This window comes from Loxodonta africana, chromosome 8 (assembly GCF_030014295.1).
Source record: "Loxodonta africana isolate mLoxAfr1 chromosome 8, mLoxAfr1.hap2, whole genome shotgun sequence".
In the NCBI taxonomy this organism is placed as follows: domain Eukaryota; kingdom Metazoa; phylum Chordata; class Mammalia; order Proboscidea; family Elephantidae; genus Loxodonta; species Loxodonta africana.
In genome coordinates, this window is record NC_087349.1 from 25,847,179 (window position 1) to 25,855,988 (window position 8,810).

The following is an 8,810-nucleotide window of genomic DNA, read 5'->3' on the forward strand; positions in this document are numbered from 1 at the left end:
TTTCTACCAGGGAGGAATCCTATGGGTGACAAGGAGAACAAGACCAGTTGAAACATTTGTCGTAAGAGCACAATCGGTTTTTGCTGTATAATTACACACACACACGGACACACACACACGCACCATCTTAATCCAGAGAAAGACCCCTACTTTTATGCTACCTTAAAGAGATACAACTTGACATTTTACAAAAGATACCAAAAGGCAAAAGGGATTTATCAGTCTTCAGACACTCAGCATGGTGCCTGGCATACGATGGGAACTCAGAGGGTGCTTGTTGGATGAATGAAGAACTGAACGATCAAATACACACGTCTCTTAAAATTAGCAGAAGAGTAGATAACCCTTGTGTTTCTTCTCTAGGTCGCGTATTTCTGCCAAATCCACTTTCAGTTTTGGAGCTGCAACTAACCACTGCTTCATTCCTACGGAAATATACTAGTTTGATAAAACGGGTCACACTAATTTCGCTTCTCTCTCATTTCACGTAATGAAATTCTGAATTTTTACTCTCCACTCTTGATTTCCAAGCTAAATTTAGTAATGACAGAAATTAGAAGGATGCATGTTAGCTTTTGAAAACGACACAACAGCGTTGGAAGGAGCTTTATTTTCCTAAGCACATGGATTTCTAGGGGAATACAAATTTATAACATAGAAAAAAACAGTGCAAGAAGGGTCCCCGATAAGGTACCTTCTTAATAGATGGGCCCTTACTTATCACAAGCTTGCAGGAGAAAATGATTTTAAATAGCCTTACCCTTTGTCTATAATTCTGTGTCTAGGAATCTGTCCTATAGAAATAATCAAAGATTTAGCAAAAAGATTTATATGTGACAGTGCTAATCCCAACAGTAATTAAAGTGCCAAAACATTAGAAACAACATAAATGCCCAACAATAGGGAATTTCTATCACTGTGTACACAAGCTATGACAGACTATGCAATTATGAAAATTCGTACCCCTGAATAATACTGTCCTGGGTAAAGTCTGACGTATTTGAGAATGATGCTCATTTAATTGGCCATGGCCAGCCTTTTTTTAGGAACTAAGATCAACTGTTTGGAGCCAAAGCTTACAAAGCCCTCCCAGGGAGACTGATCTGGCGCATGGCTCACAGAGGGTAAGGTAAGCCCTGGTGGTGCAGTGGTTAAAGCACTCAGCTGTTACCCAAAATGCCGTGGTTTGAAACCACCAGCCGTTCTGTGGGAGAAACATGTGGCAGTCTGCTTCCCCAAAGATTTACAGCCTTGGAAACACTATGGGGCAGTTCTACTCTGTCCTATAGGATCACTATGAGTTGAAATCAACTCGACAGCAGTGAGTTTGGTTGGTTTGGAAGGTAAGTCACTTCTGGCAGGCCAGGAATCTTGGGATATTTTGGGGAGTTCAAGAAGAGAGAAATTTGCTCAAATTTATGGATACTGCATGTGAAACCTGGTGGACAGAGTTTTGTGGCTTGGGAAGGGGCAGAAGTCTGAAAGTCTGATGCAGTTACCTGAGTCATCCAAACAGAGACTCAGTAACCTACCAAACAACAACAAAAAACTGGAACTGCCCCATAGGGTTTCCAACGCTGTAAATCTTTATCGGAGCAGATTGCTACACCTTTCTCCTACGGCTGATGGATCTGAAGCACTGATCTTTCAGTTCACAGACAAGTGTTTAACTACCGTGCCACCAGGGCTCCTTCAGTTACCTACAGAGACAGTTTATTTTGTCTGTCTGCATGAGACCAAAAGATACTTTTTCACTGGTCAGTGAATGGTAGCTCCTGAGAAAAGTTAGGATGGTTACATACAACAAAAAAAGCTATATTTGGGATTGCAACCAATGTCATAAAGCAATTTGTGTCTAAATTTTTGAATAAGAAACTAATTTGTGCTATAAATTTTCACCTAAAGTATAATAAAATAAAAGCTATATTTGGTTTGCACACCTGACTTATCGGGTTAGTAAAAAATATTTTGACTACATTAATTAAAGATGTGATAATTATAGAAATTACATAAATTTAGACCTTAATAAAGGTATATTGTTCTTGTACATATTAAGATGTATTCTCTCTCTAGAAATATTTGTTCTGAGCATGGTGTATTTCTTTTACATAGCAGAAGTTTCTGTCTGGCGCTCAAGTCAAACCTTTTTCCACTTGAAACTCAAACAATAAGGAACCATTTCATCTCTATCTTATTTTGAAATCACAAACAAGCAGTCGATTTCTTTCTGCTGTAGGCAGTGGTTGAGTGTGTAGGTTTAGCCCTTCTTCAAATCTTGGCCTGCCAGTCGTAAGTTGTGTCTGACCTGTCATAAACTTGTCGTAAATGGTAAGCATTGCCTATTAGTATTCTGTGACTAAGCGCCTCTGCAGTGAGGAAGTAGAATTCCAGTACCTTGTTTGGCAGCTTTAGTTCTGTTCTTCTACCCTAAACAAGCACTCTCACCATCCTTTATTTCTTTCTTCTCCCTTTCTCCTAGAATTATCAAACTTCAGAGTTAAAGACCATCGGGTACTCCCACCCATACATTCCATTGATAACATGCCCAAGGACTTAACTGTCCAGCCTCAGAGTGACCACCAAAGTGAGAGGGTCCTTACTATCTGCCCAGGCATCCCTTCACCTTTGGCCAGCTTTAACAATTAGAAAAAACATTCAAGTTGAATCCGGCTCCTCAATTCGCTGATCCTAGTTCTGTGCCTCTCCCTGGAAACCCTATGGGGCAGCTCTACTCTGTCCTACAGGGTCTCTATGAGTCAAAATCGGCTTGACAGTCACAGGTTTCTTCAGTTCTGTGCCTCAGAGCCACGCTGAGGGAGTGTTATTCCTCTTGCACACGAGATGGTTTACCTTCCTTCACTGTCTTGATTACTTCCCTTTAAACACACTCGAGTTTATCCAACTGTCTTAGTTATCGAGTGATGCTATAGCACAAATACAGGTGGGTGGTTTCAACAAATAGACATTTATTTTCTCGTAGTTTAGGAAGCTAGAAGTTTGAATTCAAGGCTCTGGCTCTAGTGGAAGGCTTTCTCTCTCTGTTGGCTCTGAGAGAAGGTCCTTGTCTCTTTTCAGTTTCTGTACCTCGGCGTGGCATCTAATCGTCCCCCATCTCTGCTAGCTTGCTTTCTTGCTTAATCTGCTATATGTATCTCAAAAAAGATTGATTTAAAACACACACTACACTAACACTGTCTCATTAACATAACAAAGAAAACCCACTCTCAAATGGAATTATAACTACAGGTATAGGGGTTAGGATTTATAACACATATCCTGGGGGGACACAGTTCATAACACCATCTCTTCCTAAAAGTGAGACCATGAGTTCTGAATGCAGACCTACAGGCACAGTCAGATCAATACAGTAAGCACGTGGGTCCCCCTCCCTTGCCTACATACTATACATCTGTCAGTGTAGCTCAGAGGAATTCTTGGGCTATCAGATCACACTCTGGATTCAGACCTCTTGGCTCCAAATTCTACAAGTCCTATTTTTCCCATGTTGTTGCTGTGCAATTCTATGTAAGACTTTTTATCCTTATTATATTTCATCTTTCTTAGTCTTGACCATTATTGCAATTGGCTAAGATCTAATGCATTTTCTATCGCTCCAAGTATTTTGTTATTTGCAGGCTTCATAATGTCTTTAGCTGTCCATCTCCTCCACTGATGATAAATGTTTAACAGAAATTGGCCCAGGAAAGAGGCCTGCAGGTTGACAACGATCTATTATTTAGCACCCTTTGAGAAGAGCTGTTTATCCAGGTACATCCAGGTACAAATGCTCCCAAAGACACTGCCATCTAGTATTAATGGCTTCTTTTTGATAACAAAAACATCGATAGGAGACATGGTCAAATACCTTGTCGAAATGCACAGATGCACAGTATCTATTCCATTCCCCTCTCCACTAATCAAAAAAAGAGAGGAGAGGAGTCAACCCATCAGCTCTTACTGATTATTACTTCTTTTCCTGAGGGTTGTCAAACCATCTATTCGTTCATTCAAAAATACGTATTGAATATCTGCTAGTTCCAGGCACCTGCTAAGCACAAGGCACAGGACCCATGTCCTCAGGGAGTTTGCTACCTATAAATAATATATTCTAGATTTTTCACCAGAAATAACACCAAAGACTCATCATCATCATCATGTCTCTCCTCCCTTCCAACATTTATCACAGAACCAAGCACGAAGCAGGTTCTCATACATATTTGTTAAATTAAATTTAGTAATATTACAACTAACATTTATTGAATGCTTGCCAGTGACAGGCATTATGCTAAGTACATTACACAGGTCATGTCACTTAATTTTTACAACTCACCCCTTCCCCCCATTTTACAGATCAGGAAACTGAGGCACAAAGTGGTTAGGTGATTTGTCCAAACTCACACATCTAGTGAATAGTGGGGAAGGGATATAAACCCAGTTGTCTGGCAATAAAGGCCACATAGGCTTAACCACTAGCATATAACTGACAACCCAGCTACTCTCATGGAATTAATGAGAAAAAAGATACTCTGGTCTTATTTTGTAACCTAAAAATGTACAAGCCTCCGTTTAGTCCTAAAAGAGTTTAAACTAAACAACAGCACACCTATCCAACAACTCCAGTGGAAATATAAAGATTTTAGGCAAATTTTCATTTGAAAATAAGGTATTCCCATAAAAGAAATAAAATTATTTTATGACAATAATTTAATGCCCTCAGCACAAAATGTGTTAATACTTCTCTTGTTCACATCCCCACAGTTTCACAGAAATCAAATCATTTTAGACGCAGAAGCCTCCTTCAAAGTTATCTGTTTACTTAAGAATCAGATGGGTGATAATAGCAGATAACTTTTAAGGCTTCCGACCTCAAGACTTCATGGCATAATTTGCAGAAAGTTTCCATAGAGTTCCTTTTTTCCATCTAACTAACTTAAAAGAATTTCCAGCCTGAAGCAGAAACATCCTTTTTTTCTGCAATAAGTCATAAAATAGCCTTGACAGACTTATTTATATTATTCACTGAGAAATTTTTTATCTCAGAAATCAAGGGCTAGCTAAGACCCTCATGGGATTCCATAGTATGTATATTGACATTTCCAGTAAGCATATTCATTCTTCATCTGATATTTCATTATATTTAATAATTATGCAATTGAGTTGCTACTTTACAAACAAACCAGGCAACCCTAGCTTTATTCTATAATTTAAAAGCCCTAGACATGCAAGCCCAAAGGTGAATGATCCAAAAAAGAAAGAAATGAACAGCTACTGCAATATGTATTTCTATCTGCTCAAAATATTCCCAATACTAAACTACTCATGAAGCTATTTGGTGAGGTACAGATCAAATATTTCATAATCTCACCTTTTGGAATGAGCATCTTGTCATTCTTATCCAGGGACTTGCCTTCCTAAACCAGAGGAAGTGCCCTGGAGCCAATGTGTTCCTCTCTGTATCTAAAATTAAGTATCCAGTTGGTGGTTAAATTAAGACCTGACCTTGTACAACTGAAACATAAGCGGTTCCTGGCACACGGGAAAGTATTACCCATGACTTCTCTAGACTTGCATCAAGAGAAACACCAGCCCACAGAGATATAATAAGATTATCTGTGTCCTGATTGGTTCAAAGAACTCTCATGAAAACACAGGACCTGCCAACTCAGCGGTCGTGATGGGTCCTGCTGAAGGAACAAAACAAAATCACTCATATAGAATTAAAACAGATTTTTTAATGATTTGTTCAAGAGACAAATCTGTGTATCTGAGTCCTAATCCACTTTTCGTGAACCTTAACACACACAATTTTTTTCAGTTTTCATCTTTTACACTTATGTCAAATCTCATTTAATACAATCTTCTCGTTGACCAGGTTACTGTCTTTCAGCTGATTTGCATTTAATAACTGCCAGTTTGATACACAGATGGAGATAATAGGACATAGTCACATCTAATCTGATAAAAAAATTTTAGGCAAAATTACTGAGAATGCATAATCTAAAAAGTATAAGTAGCAGATGTAAAAACGTAAGAAGAAAGTAAGGATTTTAACTGGGGAGGGTTATTTGTTTTCAGTAAAAGAAAAATTAAAAATAAAGGTCAGTGTCTTCCTGATTTGCTATTGAAAATAATCTACCTTAAATTTCTTTTGACATGGCTATCCTGGGATTTACTAGGGCCACTGTCACAAAGCCATCTGGCTTCTGTCCCTACCACTTCACTGAAACAACTTTTCCTAAGGGTCTCAGAAAAACCAAACCTGTTGCTGCCGAGTCGATTCCGACTCACAGTGACACTATAAGACAGGGTAGAACTGCCCTACAGGGTTTCCAAGGAGTGCCTGGTGGATTCAAACTGCCAGCCTTCTGGTTAGCAGTCATAGCTCTTAACCACTACACCACAAGGGTTGCCAAGGTTGGCAAACACTTTTCAATTCTTATTTTACAGGTACTCTGTTGGATTTGTGCCACGAGCGTTTCAAATACCAGCAGGGTCACCCATGGTGGACAGGTTTCAGCAAAGCTTCCAGACTAAGACTATGAAGAAAGGCCTGGTGATCTACTTCCAAAAAGTAGCCAATGAAAACCCTATGGATCACAACAGAATATTGTCCAATACAGCACTGGAAGATGAGTCCCTTAGGTCAGAAAAGCCACTCAAAATACACAGTGGTCGCAACTAGTGGACTAGAGCAGATCAACGATCATGAAGGTGGCATGGGACGGGGCAATGTTTCATTCTGTTGTACGTGGGGTCACTGAGTGTGAGCCAACTCAATGGCAACTAACAACAACAACAATAACAACAACAATCGTTGCATTTGCTGCGGTTAAATCCTCCCTCCTCCCTGAAACTCTATTCCCTAGGCTTCTGGGAGCACTCTATGTTTTTGTTTTTCTTATATTTCTGAACCGTTTTCTTTGTATTTAGTGTTAGCAAATAAATATATGGATTGTAGGGCATCTACAAAACTGTAAATGTGAAATCAGAGGTCCTAACTGCTTTTGAACTGTGGTAAAAGAGGCTACATTTCAGTCATTCTTAGAGCAAGTTCTGAGGAATATTTTGTGTTTATACCATTATCAACCGTGTCTTGAAATAGTCAAGGATAAAGGTTAGAATATTATGTGCATTTTATAATTATTAATCTAGTTTAGAATTTTCTAATAAAGAACTCTTATAAAAAGGAACCCAACCCAGTGCCGACGAGTCGATTCCGACTCATACCAACCCTATAGGACAGAGTAGAACTGCCCCATAGAGTTTCCAAGGAGCACCTGGCGGATTCAAACTGCTGACCCTTTGGTTAGCAGCCATAACACTTAACCACTACGCCACCAGGGTTTCCAAAAAGGAGCCAGAATTTGTGAAACACTTGAGTTTTTGTTAAAATACTTTTTTTCTTACAATATTAAAAATTCAAATTAAGGTTGAAAGTTTGATGCAAATTAATGGGGAAATGTGTACCCAACATTTTAAAATGTAGTTTGGCACATTGCAGGGCATCTCTGCTCTCATACCAATGAATTATGTCTGTTTTATCTAATTATAAAATAGTTACTGTAGATCTACTTATAAACTAAAAACTGTTGCCACAGCTTCCCCCTGAGGAGCAGCTGGTGGGTTCGAACTGCCCACCTTTGGTTAGCAGCTAAGCGCTTAACCACTTGCCACCAGGCTCCTTACTTATATCATACAATATTTAAAATAATGCTTAAAATAATCGAAAGGAAAAGAGAAACTATGTGTTAAAATGGAAACCCTAGCAGCATAGTAGTTAAGAGTTTCAGCTGCTAACCAAAAGGTCATAAGCTTGAATAAAATAAACAAAAGAGCATGTTTCTGAAGAGAGGTACTTGTGAACAAGTCTTGCTTTAACATTTACTGTCTCTGTCATCTTAGATTATTTAAATTTTCTAAGACTTAATTTATTCATCTCTAATATGGGACTGATAATAATAATAGCATGATGACCATTGCACCCATCATTTTTAAGAGGTCTATACTTTTTTTTTTTTTTATGCCTTGAGTAGAAACCGTGGTGGCACTGTGGTTAAGAGCGGGGGCTGCTAAGCAAAAGGTTGGTAGTTTGAATCCACCAGATGGTCCCTGGAAACCATATGGGGCAGTTCTACTCTGTCCTATAGGGGCAGTTCTACTCTGTCCTATAGGGTCACTACGAGTCTGTAGACTCAATGGCAACTATTTTGGGTTTTTTTTTGGTTGTGCCTCAAGTAGTTAATCATCTCCACATGCACACTGTAAAACATATTTTAATAACTCAAATATTTATAAGAATAAACTATTCATAATGTTAAAAATCACCTTACTTTAACCTGTTTTGGAAGCTGGCTTTTCTTCTTGGTTGGTGTTTTCTCAAAGTAGGAATAAAATGAATCAGATTTTTGAACAGCATGCTTCTGTTTTGTTTGGTGGTGAAGGAGAGTTTCAGAGAGGGGTGTGATGAAACAGTGAGGGGCTTTGGCATACCACTCCTGTTCTTACTGTTGTCTGAGGCTGACATATCCGGAAATGTGTGCTGTGTTCCAAGATGACAATTATAGCAACTGATGTGGGGAGCCTTAGGTTGAAAGGACTGAAGCACGGTGTTAGAGGGACAGTCTCTAGAACCACCCATTTTTAGTTTCAGAACACGGGATTTAGGTAGCAGTGTACGTGGCTTTCCATGGAGCAATATGGCATAGCTTACCCTTCGTGTTTGAGATGCCTGCTGCTACTACACTTCTTGCTTTGCCCGCATGTACTCTGTGTTCCTGAACACAAAAGTGTGGGGCTTGCTGCCTTTGACT